Source organism: Odocoileus virginianus, chromosome 23 (genome assembly GCF_023699985.2).
Source record: "Odocoileus virginianus isolate 20LAN1187 ecotype Illinois chromosome 23, Ovbor_1.2, whole genome shotgun sequence".
NCBI classification, from domain to species: domain Eukaryota; kingdom Metazoa; phylum Chordata; class Mammalia; order Artiodactyla; family Cervidae; genus Odocoileus; species Odocoileus virginianus.
In genome coordinates, this window is record NC_069696.1 from 47,886,437 (window position 1) to 47,905,001 (window position 18,565).

Sequence of the window (18,565 nt, forward strand, 5' to 3'; positions counted from 1 at the left end):
TCCAGTTTGCTTTTCAACTGTAGATGTTTGACTTGGGTCTTTTACTCTTCTTGTCATGCTCATGCTTTCCTCCCAACTCCTTGAACACATGGGATATATTTATAATAGCTGTTTTATGTATTCTACTATTTCCACCAGCTATATCATTTCTAAGTCTGTTTCTATTGATTTTCTCCTCATACTGGATCTTATATTCCTGCTTCATTGCACGTCTGGTAATTTTTAATGTCAGACTTTGCAAGCTTAATTTTTGGGAGGGTATTGGATATGTTTGTAATCCTTCGAATATTTTTGTACTTTCCAATAGGATGCAATTAAATTACTTGGAAAGAGTTTGATATTTTCAAGACTTGCTCTTCAGCTTTGTTTGGTGGGCGCCCAACAGCCTTTAGGGTTAATTTGGCCCTTCCGTTGAGGCAATATGCTTCTGAAGTCTCCGTCAGTTCCTTGTATGTTTGGAAGTCTTTCTATTCTAGCTAGCAGGAACAAACTATTCCCAGATCTGTGTGTCCTCTGGGGACCATCTCCTTTCCTATGGTTTCTTCTCCAGTGTTGGTAGTTTCCTGAAAATTGTGAAATTTGTGAATTATTATTTAACTGAAGTCTCAGGGAGAACCTCTGCAGATATCTGGAACTCTTTCTCATTGCAGCTTCTTTCTCTCAAGTTCTCTGCCCTGTGAAGTCTATCTGCCTGAGCATTCCTGGACTCTGTCCTGCAGTTCAGGAAGATCACCCAGCCTGCTGGGATCCGCTTCTCTGCAGGACCTGGGAACTCCCCAGGCAGTAAACTGAAGCATTCATCAAGCTCATCTTAGTCTTTCTTCCTCCATTTTTGCAGAGATTTCTCTGCCCTAAATTGCCTATTTTCCGGTGTCTGAAAACCAGCTTCGTAGATTTTGACCAGTTTTTCAGTTGTTTAAGGACGTAGGGTACATGTGGTCCCTGTTAATCCTCCACAAATGCAAGTGGCAATTCAATGTGTCAGCTTTGTGTGCATGCTAAGTCACTTCAGTCCTTTCTGACTCTTTGCAACCCTACGGACTATAACCCACCAGGCTTCTCTGTCCTTGGGATTCTCCAGGCAAGAATACTGGAATGGATTGTCATTTCCTCCCCGAGGGGATCTTCCCAGGTCTCAAACCTGGGATCAAACCCATGTCTCTTATGTCTCCTGCATTGGCAGGTTCTTTACCACCAGCGGCCCTGGGAAGCCCCATGTGTCAACTTTAGACCCTTATGTTTAATTATACTCTGAGCTCCTGGAAATTCAGCTACCACCTAGAACAGTGCTTAGCACATCATAGGCATTCAATAAATTTTTTTGAATGAATGGGATCCTCTTTCCTCCCAACATTTCCTCAATGAACTTTTCCCCTTTTAATTCTAACCATTTTCCTAATATGCCAATAACATTATTGATTCTCTTCTCCAAAATATACCCTGTTTTTTCCTGTATTCATCTTGATGTAGTTAACATTCATTCATATCAGTTCTAAAATGTTTAGGAAAGGACTTCCCTGGTCGGGCAGTGGATAAGAATCTTTTTGCCAATGCAGGGGACACAGATTCGATCCCTGGTCCGGGAAGTACCCACAAGACACAGAGCAACAAAGCCCATGCATCACAAATATTGAGCCTGTGCTCTTGAGCCCAGAGCTGCGACTACTCAAGCCCCTGCCCCTAGAGCCTGTGCTCCACAACAAGAGAAGCCACTGCAATGAGAAGCCTGCATCCCACAACCAGAGAGTAACCCCTACTCGCCACAACTAGAGAAAGCCTGTGCGCAGCAACCAAGACCCAGCGCAACCAAAAATTAAATAAAAATAGGTAAATAATTAATTTTAAGAAATAAAATGTTTAGGAACAAAATAAAAGATCCTAAGAGAGAACCTGCATAAACTGTAGGTGTCTCTGGTTAACTACAGAGGTATCCACTGATACCTCCTTGAGCAGAATTTCTAATCAATTGTGTACCCATCACATGGTGATCTAATCCAGTGGCCTAAATTTTCCTCAAAGAAAATGCTTCCTATGCCTCATCTGCCAAAATAAGTTAGCCTGGCCCTGGTCTAACTCTGTAATTTATGGCCTGAAGACTAGAATGTGCTTAAAAAAAAAAAAAAAAAAAAGTCTCGAGTTAAATCATCCCCTAAACCAGATCCTCTTTTAGAAGGATAAAGTAAATTTGGTTCAAAGCTAATAACTGTATTAGTACATAGTGAGCATTTGGGCTTCTTCCATCATCTCTACAGCTGGTCTTTTGTCTCTATTAGCACGTTTGCTCTTTTGAAAAGTAGAATGACATAAGAATAAAACTACATATATCATTCCAACACTAAGAGGAAAAAAATCTTTTTTCCCCTCATTTTTTATAAATCAGATGTGGGATTAAATGGAAATACCTTTTTAAGTGAGAGTAAAATTTTTGGTAACATATTCTCCTCAAATTAAAATGGAACATGGCATTGGGTCAGAGTGCCACCTACAAGCCATAGCATATGTGACTTACTGCTACTTTCAAAGGGAGCATTTCCCAACTTATTGTCCTTATTCTACATCCATTTTTCACTATGGAATAATGAATATGGATCCTTTAAGTCTTGGGAGAAATTGGCACCACTCTAAGTAACTTTGCTGACAGTCCCCAGACTCCTGGGGCTTATCAACTAGCAAGATATGGAAGAATGGTAAGTCTGAAAGGGTTTTGGATATTTCTTCTCAGATTTTGATGGAGAGATCAATGAATCTGTTTATTTAGGCTCACCGCTGAGTCAAAATTAAGCCACAAATCTCTTTCCTGATTTCTCTGGGGCATAATATGTTAGTATTTGACAATTTTGTTGTATATGAGCTGTCAAGTCAAAATTTGTTTCTCATATACACAAGCCTCATAATAGCCATACATTTCTAGAAGTCCATGCCTCTCTTCAAACTTCTCCCTTTAGACATTAGAATCTGAATGGGGGAAAAAAATAATTTCATAGAGTTTCTCTCCTTTAATTCAAAGAATTTAGGGAGTCCCCTGGCTGTCCAGTGCTTAGGATTCAGTGCTTTCACTGCCGTGGGTCGAGGTTCAGTCCCTGCTCAGGGGCTGAGATCCCGCAAGCCACATGGGCAGCCAAAACCGAAAACAAAAAAATTATTTCAAAATTTAGTGAATACACTGCCCAAGCAGGGCAATAAAGCAATGAAAATATAATAGTAGTAAAACAAAGCTCTGTAAAAATTTAATCATTAAGCAGAAAAAGAGTTTGATTTTACAGATGAAAAAAGTGCTGAAACATTTTGACCACAGCTTGTAAGGTGAAGAAGGGCCTGTAACAAGAGGATGAGAAGGCTGTGTTTAATTTATTTTCCCCTCATTTTGTTTGCACGAGTAATTTGAGGGAAGAGTTTTTCAATGCTGGCTATAATTATTAGGCCAAGAAATTTTAGTTGACATAAGGTTGCAACATTCAGTATGCAGGAAAAATAGGGCAAGTCAAAAATCAAAATAAGTTTCTTCTCATGGAGCTATGAGATGAGTGGGACAGCGTGTACACTAACTGCACAGATGAAGTCATCTTTGTTGTACCAATATTAAAGACGTGACATAAGAATCTTTCAGTTCCATCTTGCTCTGCCATGTAATGTTGGCGACAGGTATTTAAGAACTGCCTGTTCTGTCCAAAAGATTCAGTAGCTACTGAGCACTATCAGAGTGTCTATGTACATAGTTACTGCTCCCAACTGCTTTGAAGCACAACAGACCCTTCGTGTGGCAGGCACCACTCAGGTTGTAATTCTCCCCTTTGAATTTCATAGTCATCATTTTACATATGAAAAAAAAATGTTTTTCTCACACTTCAAAGATAGTGAATAAGATTTTTTTTTTGAGACCATTTTTATTTAAGAAACAAACTTACTTGCTTTCTACATGCAAAGAGCCTTACAGAAACATAGTAAAATACTTTACATGATGTCTCAGAACCTTCCTCAAGTTTGCTTTCATTGCGTAATCAGTTCCATTTGGTGGAGAATTCTTGAGATTATTTCACATTCTGTTAAATAAATGCTGCTGCTGCTAAGTCACATCAGTCATGTCCGACTCTGTGCGACCCCATAGACAGCAGCCCACCAGGTTCCCCCGTTCCTGGGATTCTCCAGGCAAGAACACTGGAGTGGGTTGCCATTTCCTTCTCCAATGCATGAAAGGGAAAAGTGAAAGTGAAGTCACTCAGTCATGTCCAACTCTTAGCGACCCCATGGACTGCAGCCCACCAGGCTCCTCCGTCCATGGGATTTTCCAGGCAAGAGTACTGGAGTGGGGTGCCATTGCCTTCTCCATGTTAAATGCTAACATACACCAAATACATAGAATCATAGGGGGCTGTTGGTGTGAAGCAGGATGCTTCTGCAAAATTAGGGGAAATTAAGCTAAAGATCAGTATGATAATCAAATGTTACATTTTCCACTAACCCACAAGGAAAAAAGAAAAGAATTGGAAGCCTTGCAGTTGAATCCAGGTATGCTTTTTCTGAACAGTTACTTGGTGTTTACTAATGTGAAAGCAAGACGATCCTTTGAGTACTCTGGTTTGAGAATTTCCAATTGTTACTTGATATTCTAATGGAAGAGATATTGACTCCAAGCTTTGCAAGAGAGGGGTATGTTGCAATAATCTCTTCTTTAGAGAAGGGGGGAAAGTGGAAACAGTGGCAGATTTTATTTCTTGGGCTCCAAAATCACTGCTGATGGGGACTTCAGCCATGAAATGAAAAGGTGTTTGCTCCTTGGAAGGAAAGCTATGACCAACCTAGACAATGTATTAAAAAGCAGGAGACATCACTTTGCCAACAGAAGTCTGTATAGTCAAACCTATGGTTTTCCCAGTAGTCATGTACAGATGTGAGAGCTGGACAATAAAGAAGGCTGTGCACTGAAGAATTGATGCTTTAGAATTGCGATGCCAGAGAAGACTCTTGAGAGTTCCTTGGACTGCAGAAAGATCAAACCAGTCAATTCAAAAGGAAGTCAGTCCTGAATATTCATTGGAAGGACTGATGCTGAAGCTGAAGCTCTAATACTTTGGCCACCTGAGGTGAGGAGCCCAACTCATTGGAAAAGACCGTGATGCTGGAAAATATTGAGGACAAGAGAAGGGGGCAGCAGAGGATGAGATGGTTGGATGGCCTCACTGACTCAATGGACATGAATTTGAGCAAACTCTAGGAAATAGTGAAGGACAGGGAAGCCTAGCGTGCTGCAATCCATGGGGTGGCCAAGAGTCAGACACGACTTATCAACTGAACTACAAACAACTTCTTTAGAAATGTTGAGTCCATTCAAACATGTCAGAATACAACTTGCCCTGATATGAAAGTTATTAACATGGGAACCTTCCTTGTCTTTTCTTGCCTTTTAATAACCCCCCAAAATGAACTGTTTCAAATTTTATATACATATATATATATATAATTTTTATATTCTGCAAGCTCTGCAGAACACCATGGCATTAACATTAAAACAAGCTTACAGGTGAGCTAATCTCCATAGTAATATTGAAAAGCAGATAAACAATTCTGGATAATAGACATGAATACATTAACCTGTTTATTACACTTTTAATTTCTTCCTAGTACACATGTTGACAGCTTCACTACAAGGAAAAAGTTCAGAAAAGTCAGAGGAGATAGAACTATTTTTTTTTTTTTTTTAATTTTTTTTTTCCATTTATTTTTATTAGTTGGAGGCTAATTACTTTACATCATTGCAGTGGTTTTTGTCATACATTGAAATGAATTAGCCATGGATTTACATGTATTCCCCATCCTGGTCCCCCCTCCCACCTCCCTCTCTACCCGATCCCTCTGGGTCTTCCCAGTGCACCAGGCCCGAGCACTTGTCTCATGCACCCAACCTGGGCTGGTGATCTGTTTCACCCTAGATAATATACATGTTTCGATGCTGTTCTCTTGAAACATCCCACCCTCGCCTTCTCCCAGAGTCCACAAGTCTGTTCTATACATCTGAGTCTCTTTTTCTGTTTTGCATATAGGGTTATCGTTACCATCTTTCTAAATTCCATATATATGTGTTAGTATACTGTAATGGTCTTTATCTTTCTGGCTTACTTCGCTCTGTATAATGGGCTCCAGTTTCATCCATCTCATTAGAACTGATTCAAATGAATTCTTTTTAATGGCTGAGTAATATTCCATGGTGTATATGTCCCACAGCTTCCTCATCCATTCGTCTGCTGGTGGGCATCTAGGTTGCTTCCATGTCCTGGCTATTATAAACAGTGCTGCGATGAACATTGGGGTGCACGTGTCTCTTTCAGATCTGGTTTCCTTGGTGTGTATGCCCAGAAGTGGGATTGCTGGGTCATATGGCAGATCTATTTCCAGCTTTTTAAGGAATCTCCACACTGTTTTCCATAGTGGCTGTACTAATTTGCATTCCCACCAACAGTGTAAGAGGGTTCCCTTTTCTCCACACCCTCTCCAGCATTTATTGCTTGTAGACTTTTGGATAGCAGCCATCCTGACTGGTGTATAATGGTACCTCATTGTGATTTTGATTTGCATTTCTCTGATAATGAGTGATGTTGAGCATCTTTTCATGTGTTTTTTTGCCATCCGTATGTCTTCCTTGGAGAAATGTCTGTTTAGTTCTTTGGCCCATTTTTTGATTGGGTCATTTATTTTTCTGGAGTTGAGCTGGAGGAGTTGCTTGTATATTTTTAAGATTAATCCTTTGTCTGTTGCTTCATTTGCTATTATTTTCTCCCCATCTGAGGGCTGTCTTTTCACCTTGCTTATAGTATCCTTTGTTGTGCAAAAGCTTTTAAGTTTCATTAGGTCCCATTTGTTTATTTTTGCTTTTGTTTCTAAAATTCTGGGGTGTGGGTCATAGAGGATCCTGCTGTGATTTATGTCGGAGAGTGTTTTGCCTATGTTCTCCTTTAGGAGTTTTATAGTTTCTGGTCTTACATTTAGATCTTTAATCCATTTTGAGTTTATTTTTGTGTATGGTGTTAGAAAGTGTTCTAGTTTCATTCTTTTACAGGTGGTTGACCAGTTTTCCCAGCACCACTTGTTAAAGAGGTTGTCTTTTTTCCATTGTATATCCTTGCCTCCTTTGTCGAAGATAAGGTGACCATAGGTTCGTGGATTTATCTCTGGGCTTTCTATTCTGTTCCATTGATCTATATTTCTGTCTTTGTGCCAGTACCATACTGTCTTGATGACTGTGGCTTTGTAGTATAGTCCGAAGTCAGGCAGGTTGATTCCTCCAGTTCCATTCTTCTTTCTCAAGGTTACTTTGGCTATTCGAGGTTTTTTGTATTTCCATACAAACTGTGAAATTATTTGTTCTAGTTCTGTGAAAAATACCGTTGGTAGTTTGATAGGGATTGCATTGAATCTATAGATTGCTTTGGGTAGTATAGCCATTTTGACAATATTGATTCTTCCAATCCATGAACACGGTATATTTCTCCATCTGTTTGTGTCCTCTTTGATTTCTTTCATCAGTGTTTTATAGTTTTCTATGTATAGGTCTTTTGTTTCTTTAGGTAGATATACTCCTAAGTATTTTATTCTTTTTGTTGCAATGGTGAATGGTATTGTTTCCTTAATTTCTTTCTGTTTTCTCATTGTTAGTGTATAGGAATGCAAGAGATTTCTGTGTGTTAATTTTATATCCTGCAAATTTACTGTATTCGTTGATTAGCTCTAGTAATTTTCTGGTAGAGTCTTTAGGGTTTTCTATGTAGAGGATCATGTCATCTGCAAACAGAGAGAGTTTCACTTCTTCTTTTCCTATCTGGATTCCTTTTACTTCTTTTTCTGCCCTGATTGCTGTGGCCAAAACTTCCAAAACTATGTTGAATAGTAGTGGTGAGAGTGGGCACCCTTGTCTTGTTCCTGATTTCAGGGGAAATGCTTTCAATTTTTCACCATTGAGGGTGATGCTTGCTGTGGGTTTGTCATATATAGCTTTTATTATGTTGAGGTATGTTCCTTCTATTCCTGCTTTCTGGAGAGTTTTAATCATAAATGGATGTTGAATTTTGTCAAAGGCTTTTTCTGCATCTATTGAGATAATCATATGGTTTTTATCTTTCAATTTGTTAATGTGGTGTATTACATTGATTGATTTGTGGATATTAAAGAACCCTTGCATTCCTGGGATAAAGCCCACTTGGTCATGGTGTATGATTTTTTTAATATGTTGTTGGATTCTGTTTGCTAGAATTTTGTTAAGGATTTTTGCATCTATGTTCATCAGTGATATTGGCCTGTAGTTTTCTTTTTTTGTGGCATCTTTGTCTGGTTTTGGAATTAGGGTGATGGTGGCCTCATAGAATGAGTTTGGAAGTTTACCTTCTTCTGCAGTTTTCTGGAAGAGTTTGAGTAAGATAGGTGTTAGCTCTTCTCTAAATTTTTGGTAGAATTCAGCTGTGAAGCCATCTGGTCCTGGGCTTTTGTTTGCTGGAAGATTTCTGATTACAGTTTCGATTTCCTTGCTTGTGATGGTTTTGTTAAGATCTTCTATTTCTTCCTGGTTCAGTTTTGGAAAGTTATACTTCTCTAAGAACTTGTCCATTTCTTCCAAGTTGTCCATTTTATTGGCATAGAGCTGCTGGTAGTAGTCTCTTATGATCCTTTGTATTTCAGTGTTGTCTGTTAAACGGAGACCAAAAGAAAGCAGGAGTCGCAATACTCATATCAGATAAAATAGACTTTCAAATAAAGGCTGTGAAAAGAGACAAAGATGGACACTACATAATGATCAAAGGATCAATCCAAGAAGAAGATATAACAATTATAAATATATATGCACCTAACATAGGAGCACCGCAATATGTAAGGCAAACGCTAACGAGTATGAAAGAGGAAATTAATAGTAACACAATAATAGTAGGAGACTTTAATACCCCACTCACAACTATTTTATTTTTGCAATAAAAAATAACACTGAAATTTCTATAGTAGTCCTGTCCTGCAGAATAGAATATAAGCTACATAAAAGTATTTAAAGTTTTCTAAAGAGCTTCATTTCAAAAAGTATACTTTAATAATGCATTTTGTTTAATCCAATAAATCTAACAGTATTATCAACATATAACCAATTCAAAAAGTATTCATGAGATATTTTAGATTATTTTTCTCACACTAAATCTTTGAAATCTGGTGTATATTTTATACTCACAGACAATCTGAATTTGAACTCTGGTCACATTTCAAATGCTTAATGTCTAGTGATTACTGTGTTGGGCAGAGTGAACCTGCAGTGCTGTACATATTCACTATGTTTAAACAACAAATAGAGTCTATTTAACGGAGATCTCTTGCAGTCTTCCCTTGAACTTTTTAGAAACTCCATTGCGCCCCCTACAAAGGACTTGCCATGTTCCTGTCCAGGATGACTATGCCTCAGGGCGCTCTGTATGTTGTAAGGAAGCAGATCCACCAGAAGCTGGTGGCATTTCACTTTCATGTATCTTCTGCATTAAAATGTGCCCCGAGCCAAAGATAAAACTTGGCTTCTGGCTGCAGTATTAATCTTCTAGTACCTTTCACACCGGGCTTTGCTGGTGGCTCAGATGGTAAAGAATCTGCCTGCAACGAGGGACACTCGGGTGATGTCCCTGGGTTGTGAAGATTCCCTGGAGAAGGGAATGGCTACCAGTATTCTTACCTGAGGAAATCCATGGACAGGGGAGCCTGGTGAGCTACAGTCCATGGGATTGTAAAGAACCAAACGTGACTGAGTGACTCACACACACACACACACACACACACACACACACCTTTCACACTTCAGGGCATCTGGCCCAGCAACCTACTGCTAGAGCTGGTTTGAATCCAAGAGGAGGCTCATCTAATTCTGACGCAGGGGTCAAACGCTGCTGTCAACCTGAGCAGTCTATGCGCTAGCACACACTGAGTATCTACTATAGGCTAAAGTGAAAGAAGGGAAAGTGTTAGTCACTCAGTCTTACCGACTCTTTGAGACCCCGTGGACTAAGGCCCACCAGGCTTCTCTGTCCATGGAATTCTCCAGGCAATAACACTGGAGTGTGTGGCCATGCCCTTCTCCAGTGGATCTTCCCGACCAAGCGATTGAAACTGTGACTCTTGTATCTCCTGCATTGCAGGCAGATTCTTTACCCTCTGAGCCATCAGGGAAGTCCATTATAGGCTAAGCTAAGTTCATAACCTCACTTACTCAGATCCTCAATTGCTTTCAGTAGTACTTCACAGCATCCTCATCTCTGCCTCTTTTCCTCCATTCTTAAGTCATCCACTAGAGCCTCCAGCGTTTCCTTGGACACATCTGATTGTCGTGCCTCCGCAGTGGACCCCTGGGATGGCTCCCATTGTTAAGAAAGTGCAAACTTTATTTAGTGTTGTATATGAGGCCCACCCCCTTCCCTGGCCCCAGCCCAGCTCTCAAGCTGCAGCTCTGTCTAGTTCCCTGATTGTGTGGCCTCTCCCTCATATTCTTTACACACGTGCTCCAGCCAGATGGCTTCTTGCCATCTGCTGATGGTGCCATATCATTCTGTCATGCTAGGTTTATATACACGGCTTCCTTTGCCTAGGATGTACTTTCCCTCTTGTTTACAGGTCAGAATCCTACATTTCCAATCTACAAAATCCAAGTTAATATTCAACTTCCGTCCTTGTTCTTGTTCCATGGAGGGGAGCTGCCTGCTAATCTGAAAACACCTTTGTTTCTGATGGTAGAAGTCAAATCCACCTGCTCTTTGGGGGAGGTTTTCTCAGTATATTTCTTGTTCACTGTCTTATTTCAGATGAGAGCTGCTACTAATCCATGAGCAATTCCAATAATGCTCAGGTAGTAGTATAGTGCCAGTCTTATCAAGAGTAATTCTTGATAAACAAGGAAAAAAAACTAGAAGTTTTTTCAAAGTGCACTTGAAAGTAAGAATGACTATTACATTTTTTACTGTATTTTTTTAATACACTCATGTCAAGAAAGGACTAAAAATAGGACATTGACCTTTTAACTCTTTTTTGTGAGCTGAGCTCACGTAAACCCTCATTTTATATTTGTTATCCTTTTGTGTTTTTCGGGGAAGTTTCCCATTCATGCTTTTCACAGCAGAGCTATCAAGAATTGACTCTCACACCTCAGCATGTCCCAAGACAAATTCATCACCATCTTTTTAAGCCTGTTCTTTTGGACTTTTCTAGTTCATTCTGGAAAGTTCATCACTTGGAGTTATCCCAACACGTCCTTCTCCATCGCTCCTGACAAAAATAAGTTGCCACGTCCTCTTATTCTACTTCTGCAGTATCTCTGACAATCACCCCTTCTCTGCTGTTCTCACTGCCTACATCCTAGTTCAGACCCATATTGTCTCCCACTTGTGTCCCTGGAATTACCTCAGCCCTATTTCCCTTTAACTCCTAAATTCCAACATTCACCAAGATTTCTAAAGCCCAGCTCAAAGCATGTCACCTCCCAGCTCAAAAACCCTCAGTTACTCCCCATCACTTAATAAACAAAATCCAGACTCTAGCCTGACAGCCAAAGCCCACCCATGATGTGACCCCAATATAATGTTATAATGTGATCTCCCTACTCCCCTCCATGTACTACAGTCAAAATGTACTAGTTGTCCCCCTGATACGCCCTGCCCATCTTAGCATCTGGCCTTTGTCTGTGGTGTTTTTGTCTCTTTAACTTCTTGCTAAATGAAATATGACCCCATCCTTCAAGTCCCAGTCACAACCACTGCCTCTTCCATGAAGACTTTCTGCATTTTCCAGCAGGAAATAATCTTTTAGTCCTTGTATATACATTTTTGTATTTTTGTTCTAATCCTTACAGCTTATATTGCAAGCTTCTTTGTGTATGTATGTGTGTCAATATCTTGTATCTGCTCAGATAATAAAGTTCATTTCATTGATGAACAGATATTTCTTAAGTACTTACTATGTGCTAGTACAATTCAGAAAACAGAGAGTAAGCTGGGCAATAGAGTACCCATTTTAAATGCCCAGATTACAGCACCTAGCATGTATGTTGCACTTTGTAAGCACTCAGTGATTCCTTGCCAAACTCATGGCTAAATTCCTAATTGATCTGAAAAATGAATTTCCAGAAAGTTTTACTTTCAGACCAGAAAAGCGAAAATGGAAATTAAGTTTAAAAGGCTTCAGAGCAGCTCAACTAGGAGTTCATAACATATATGTTTATGTCTCTTGCACAGTTTAACCCTGGAGACCCTTGCAAGCCCTCACACAGAGCCCTTTGCTCCCAGTTTACACACATCCTTAACAATAATAATCATGACAACAACCACAGGAAGCTCCAGTATTTGATTTACAAGCTCATTTCAGATGAGAAGCAGGAAATTAGGAGCAGGGAATAGACATGGCATAATCAGTCACATTGGCATCAGTGAGACTGACAGTCTAGCAACAAAGGAGGATGCAAAAAAAAGCTAAAAAACAAAACAACAATTAAAAAAAAAAAGCAATCTGCAGCCCTTTAGAATAGAGACAAACAGTTCTACATACCTCCAAAGAGCCTGAGGGCTTCTCAGCATTATAGCACAATACTACTTCTAATGACAACCTCGAGTCATCAAGTTGGATGATGTTTACAATGCATTATTTTAGAAGGCAGGGAAGATTAATATACTGGAAATTTTTCCATACAAGATAATTAAAACTCTTGGTATTTAAAAGGATAAATCCTCAGCCATCTATTAAACTCATTTATCCAGAATAACTCTCTTGCACCCCCACCCGTAGGCTCTGGAGCCAGGGTTTTATTGTACTTCCTTGCATTACTTGATTCATTTGCCTCAGAACATTCGTTGGCTCTCAGCATTTAGTTTAATCTTCATTAGGTAAGTTTTATTCCCATTTTATTTGCACAACACTCTACAAGGGCCAATGGAGAACACAACCAATTGGAAAAGTCTAGACCCTAGGCTTGTCTTAGAGATGCCCAAGGTCTTGTTAAGGAGCTAAGACTTATATCCTTGAACCACGTGAAGACACAGTAGAGAAATGCAAATAAGTGTATACTGTGAAACAAACTTTGCAATGAAGGATCATTTGGGAAATGACTAGGACTTATTAAGATTACTTTGATATGAGCCTCTGAGCCAGAAGTGGAAGCTTTGGGGTAAAGAAGACAGCACAAAGAGTGCCTACCCGAGGCAAGAAAGAACAAATTGTGTGCTGGCAGCAGTGGCCAAGAGCTAGACTGACAGACTGAGACTGAGACACCTGCTTGCGGATGATAAGAGGTAAGTTTGAAGTGTTCCACCTTCTTGTATTAATACAAATCCCTTTGTATTAAAATAAATCATCTTTCTTAAATCATGTCTTAGTCTATTCAGGCTGCCATTACAAAATTAGATAGACTGAGTGACTTAAACAAAACCATATTTATTCTCACAGTTCTAGAGGCTGGGAAGTCGGATCTAGGAGCCATGTTTCTGGTGAGAGCTGCTTCCTGATTCATAGACAGACACCTTCTTGCTGTGTCCTCACACTGGGGAGAAAGAGAGCAAGCTCTCTGGTGCCTCTTCTTATAAGGACACTAATAACATCATGAAGGCCCCACCCTCATGACCTCATCTAACTCTGATTACCTCCCCTAAGCTCCATCTCCAGATATCATCACACTGGAGGGTAGGCCTTAAACAGATGAATTTGGTAAGATTGGGGGGTGTGGGTGGAGTCACATTTGGTCCATAACAGGTCATTTGAATGTAAATCTCTGCATCTTTTAAAAAACTCAAAAAATCAAGTTTGATATACAGACTAGTATTTATCTTCAGGGTTTTCCAGGTGCCTGTGGTGGTAAAGAACCTGTGTGCCAGTGCAGGAGACATAAGAGATGTGGGTTTGATCCCTGGGTTGGGAACATCCCCTGGAAGGGGGCATGGCAACCCTCCCCAGTATTCTTGTCTGGAGAATCCCATAAACAGAGGAAACTGGAAGGCTACAATCCTTAGGGTCGAAAACGTTCAGACACTACTGAAGCGGCTTAGCACACACACACATTTGTCTTCAATCATGTCATTTTACAAGAGAAATCTGTGTAACAGCTAGTTACAAGCTACAAAGATGACTTGATTTGCTTTCTCTACATTCATTTTACAAAAAGAAAAAAATCATAGGAAGTAAAGTTCTCCTTTGGTTAGGAGCTCTGGAAATGTTCTAGAATACAGCATCCAGTGTATCTGAAGCTTTGGATGATGGCTAACGGATTCATGAGTTCAGTTCAGTTCAATCACTCAGTCGTGTCCGACTCTTTGCGATCTCATGGACTGCAGCACACAGGCCTCCCTGTCCATCACCAACTCCCGGAGCATGTTCCAACTCATGCCCATTGAGTCGGTGGTGCCATCCCACCATCTCATCCTCTGTCATTCCCTTCTCCTCCTGCCTTCAATCTTTCCCAGCATCAGGGTGTTTTCCAGTGAGTCAGTTCTTCACATCAGGTGGCCAAAGTATAAACACAAATAATGGACTGAAACTTTCTACAGTTTGTTAACTGGTAAAGACTGGAGATTTATCAGCCTGTTAAAATGAGGTTCTAATAACTGTGCTTTTACCTAAACTGTAAACTCTGGGACCGTGGGGTAAGTGTTTTCCCCAAGAGTCTAAACCATCACCTACCACAGAAATGGGACTTAGTGTCAAGCGAAAAACAATAAACGATTGAATGCAAGACAAATTGACTTGTTAACATTTGATTAAAGTAAAATTCTACATTTCTAAAAATTAACTTACCCTGAATTGGCTGAGATGCTTATGACTGATGGATTATGCCTATTTAACAAATTAAACACAAACCACAAAATCAGGGATTTTAAACTAATTTTTTCACAGACACGTTTGTTGTAAATCCAGTACACATATCCTGTTGAATTGGCTGCTTTGTGTAATTGAGAGCCAATTTCAACGTTCACATGACAATGAAAATCTCAAGCTTAAATTTATTAATATGTTGCCTTGGCAGAACACCAGGCTTCTTAGTAGCGAAATATGGAGAGAATGGATATTAGTCTCCAAAGATTTGAGTTTGATTTTGAAAATACACTGATGTTGTTCTTTAAAAGATCATTCACAAGGAAATATAACTGTAGAGATGTGGACTAGAAAGCAATTTAAATGAAAAATATTTCAAAGGACAGAGAATCAAAGTTTCAGCATGGTATTTGGTTGAAAGGCCCAGGGATCAAAATATTTAAGTGTTTTAAGTCCCACCTGAGCAATTCAAATCCTGAATCATTGCTCATGCATCTATCTGAGAACTCCTAATCTAGACATACTTAACAAAGAATTTGTCAAACACACTAGAATAGGGAACAGAAGAACTACATATTCAACCAGACAGATCCCAGAAAAGGAGAATTCATCATTTCTAATAGCCAAGATTGTAATTTATTTGGCACACATCAGGTATCTGTCCAGCCCTGTCAAGTGACACATAGGATTATCTCTCTAATCCTTACAAAAAGCCCATTGAACAGATAAGGAAACTAAGGCTCAAAAATAGGTTAAGCAAATTACCCCAAATCAACAAGCCTATAAATGGCAAAGGCAAGATTTTAGCCTTTGTTATTGACCACTCCATTTTGTTTCACTGCTCCTCAAGAGGTGGTCCTTGAAAGGGCAACATCAGCATCGCCTAGGAACTTGTTGGAAATCAAAGTCCCGAACTCTACTGAATGAGAATCACTGGCTATGGGACCCAGGAATCTGTTTTAACTAGCTCTGCAGGAAATTCTAATGCACACTAAAGTCTGAGAAGTACAACTCTATCCTACTCTATTTCTCCAAACTTTAGCAAATATATATATTTCACTTTGCCAATGTAGTTTCTTACAAAACTCAGAAAATAAAGAAAATTAATATCACATCCATTTCTTTGTTTGAACCATAATCACTTGACCAGCAACCTTAATTCTGACAAATAGAATATATAAAATGAGCCCCAAAGAAAACAGCACAATGGCATTACTATCCATCTATAATATAAACGAGGGCTACAGTGATTGGAATTCTTTCAAGACCTGACTACACATATTGATTTAGGATTAGAATAGTAATCACTTAGCTCATTCTAAGCTTTAACAGATAAAATAGATTTTTAATATAAGCTCAGAAATGAGTATCTTGCCAAGAGGGCAAGAGTAACCATCCAATGTGCTGTGACAAAAGTGAAATACAATACATCAAAAGGGCAATCAGAATTCCAATCTATTGCTATGAATGATTGTCTTGCCGGGAAATGAAATGTATTGACATTGCTGCTGAGCTGTCATTAACATGTTATACAGACATTGAGATTTTTCTAAGCAAAGTTACTGGAAGTCATTCAAATATTTATAATGGTGTAATGGGTGGACTGGAGATTTTCTCTTTCAGGAAAAAAAAAAAAAAGTGTGTTCCAAGCTCCTTGATGAGAAAATATTTGGAATAAAGCACAATAGATTTATATACAGACTTATAGGGTTGAAATTGATTTTTGTTTCCCTGGGAATTTAAGAATCTTTTTAATAGTGGAGAGCTGGTGTACAGCTGCAAGAGGTTGGCTTAATACAGAGCCAATATTTATGCTTTCTTGATAGAACAAATGAGAGTCCTTGCTCTGTTTTCTATCTTACTTTTGTTGAAAGTCTGGCAACACTGGGATATAATACTTGCTTCTTCAAAATGTTTCTAAATTGTTCACTGTTTTGCATTTAATCTTGAAGCTGCTTTATTTATAATATTATTAAACCTCAAAGAAACCCATATGGTGGAAGGGAATGGAGAAATTTTGTGATTTCACTGTTTTATTTTTCTTTAATAGAATTTATGTGAAACCAAAAATCATTCAAGTTTGTGTTTTTATTTTCAAGGAGTGTGTCCATGCCTTGCAACAGGATGCCTTAAACAGATGGATAAAATATAGCACATAATAAATTTTATGACTAATATGTAATTCTGCAGAAATTGCCCTCTTTCTAACAGGTGAGTGAAGGTTTATATAGAGATTTGTTATCTCTACATTTAAATTAAGAAAATACAGCCTTGAAAAAATATAAACATATCTTAGTCCAAATGCATATCCAACACATAACTCCCAACAGCCTCTATTTCTTAATAATTTCTAGGTTTAGTCCAGCCTTACTTATTTATTCCTACTGCTTACCATTTGTCTACTGTATTGAGGATCTACTGAAGGCCAGTATTACGTTTGTGTTTTACCTGAATATCAAGTATACAGGCACAGTACTTTGACATATGATAAGCACTCAAGCAAACATTATTATCTATATACAGCTGTCAAAAACACAGAATTTGCCTGTAAACAAAGTAATTTATGCTTCTTGGATCCTAGGTCTCACTGGCAGAGTTTTAATGTCATCTGTACCATCTTTTAGCATGCATAACTGGAATCCAACTGGTCACTGTAAGGTAGTATCTAAAATCATGGACATTGGTACCAGAAAACCATTATTCCAGTCTGTGTTCTACTGCTTACTACCCGTGTGACCCTGAACCAGACATTTCAGCTTTCTATTCCCTGTTTCCTATCTCAGAGTTGTTGTACAGATTTACTCAGAGACTGCTTGGAAAAGTGTTTGGTGTGGGGTAGGTGGTCAATGTTTGGTAGCCATCATTGTTATTCTCTGGGCACATTAAATCACCTGTAAGTAGATGTAATAAACAAACCTATGGAAGGTTCAGACAGTAAAGAATCCACCTGCAGTGCAGGAGACCTAGGTTCAATCCCTGGGTTGGGAAGATCCCATGAAGGAAGGTATAGCAACCCACTCCAGTATTCTTGCCTGGAGAATCCCCATGGACAGAGGAGCCTGGCAGGCTACAGTCCATGGGGTCACAAAGAGTCGGACACAACTTAGCAACTAAGAACACAGCACACATGGAAGGCTAGGGGTTCCGTGAGGCCAAGAACCATGTATGTCTTTTCATTATTGGATCCTAGCACAGAGCTTAGATGCCTGTCTCACAAATAAAAAGTTAAGTAAATCAATAAATGAAATTACATATATATATTTATATATATATATAGCAATTGACACAGTGCACACAGAACCCTTGCACACAGCAAGGGTTCAATAGATGAAGGCTGTTTTAAGTATGTTTAACTATTTTGTGAACTTTATTAATAGAGTTTTAGTTCAAGTCTGACCTCTGTCCGTAATACTGGTAAGTCTTCGGGGGAAGTCTTCATTCCCTGGAACTAAGATCTCCAGGGAGCTCTGTCCAGTTGCATTATGAAATAGCTCCTTAAGCCTTGGCTAGAAAGTAGTTAGTGGTAAGGGCATTGGACCAGAAATGCAGAATAATTGATTCAAGCCCTGGCTTTGCGGTTACCTGGTTACATGGTCTTAGACAAGTCATTGCCCCTCTTTGGGTCTGTTTCCTCTGCTGTAAGATGAATGGCTTGGATTGAGAGATCCTCTTTGAATTCTGGATCTCTATAATTTTAGAAACTGTATCATAATTCTGTTCCTGAGCATATGTAACAATTTCTATGACTTATCTCTCATGTATATAGCAT

General features: G+C 39.1%; 1 protein-coding gene across 3 annotated transcripts in view; it reads left to right on the forward strand.

Moving 5' to 3' along the window:
• WASHC3 (WASH complex subunit 3) overlaps positions 1-16,978 on the forward strand; it is an 85,669-nt gene extending 68,691 nt beyond the window's left edge. Inside the window, exon 8 of one of the 3 annotated variants that reach the window (XR_011483053.1) lies at positions 16,896-16,978. The gene's annotated coding sequence lies outside the window, so the exon portion shown is untranslated. Of the gene's footprint in view, positions 1-10,620; positions 11,939-16,895 lie in introns of those variants that run through there. The other 2 variants (XR_011483052.1, XR_011483054.1) reach the window with 2 other exon arrangements.
• Positions 16,979-18,565: the final 1,587 nt, after the last annotated feature.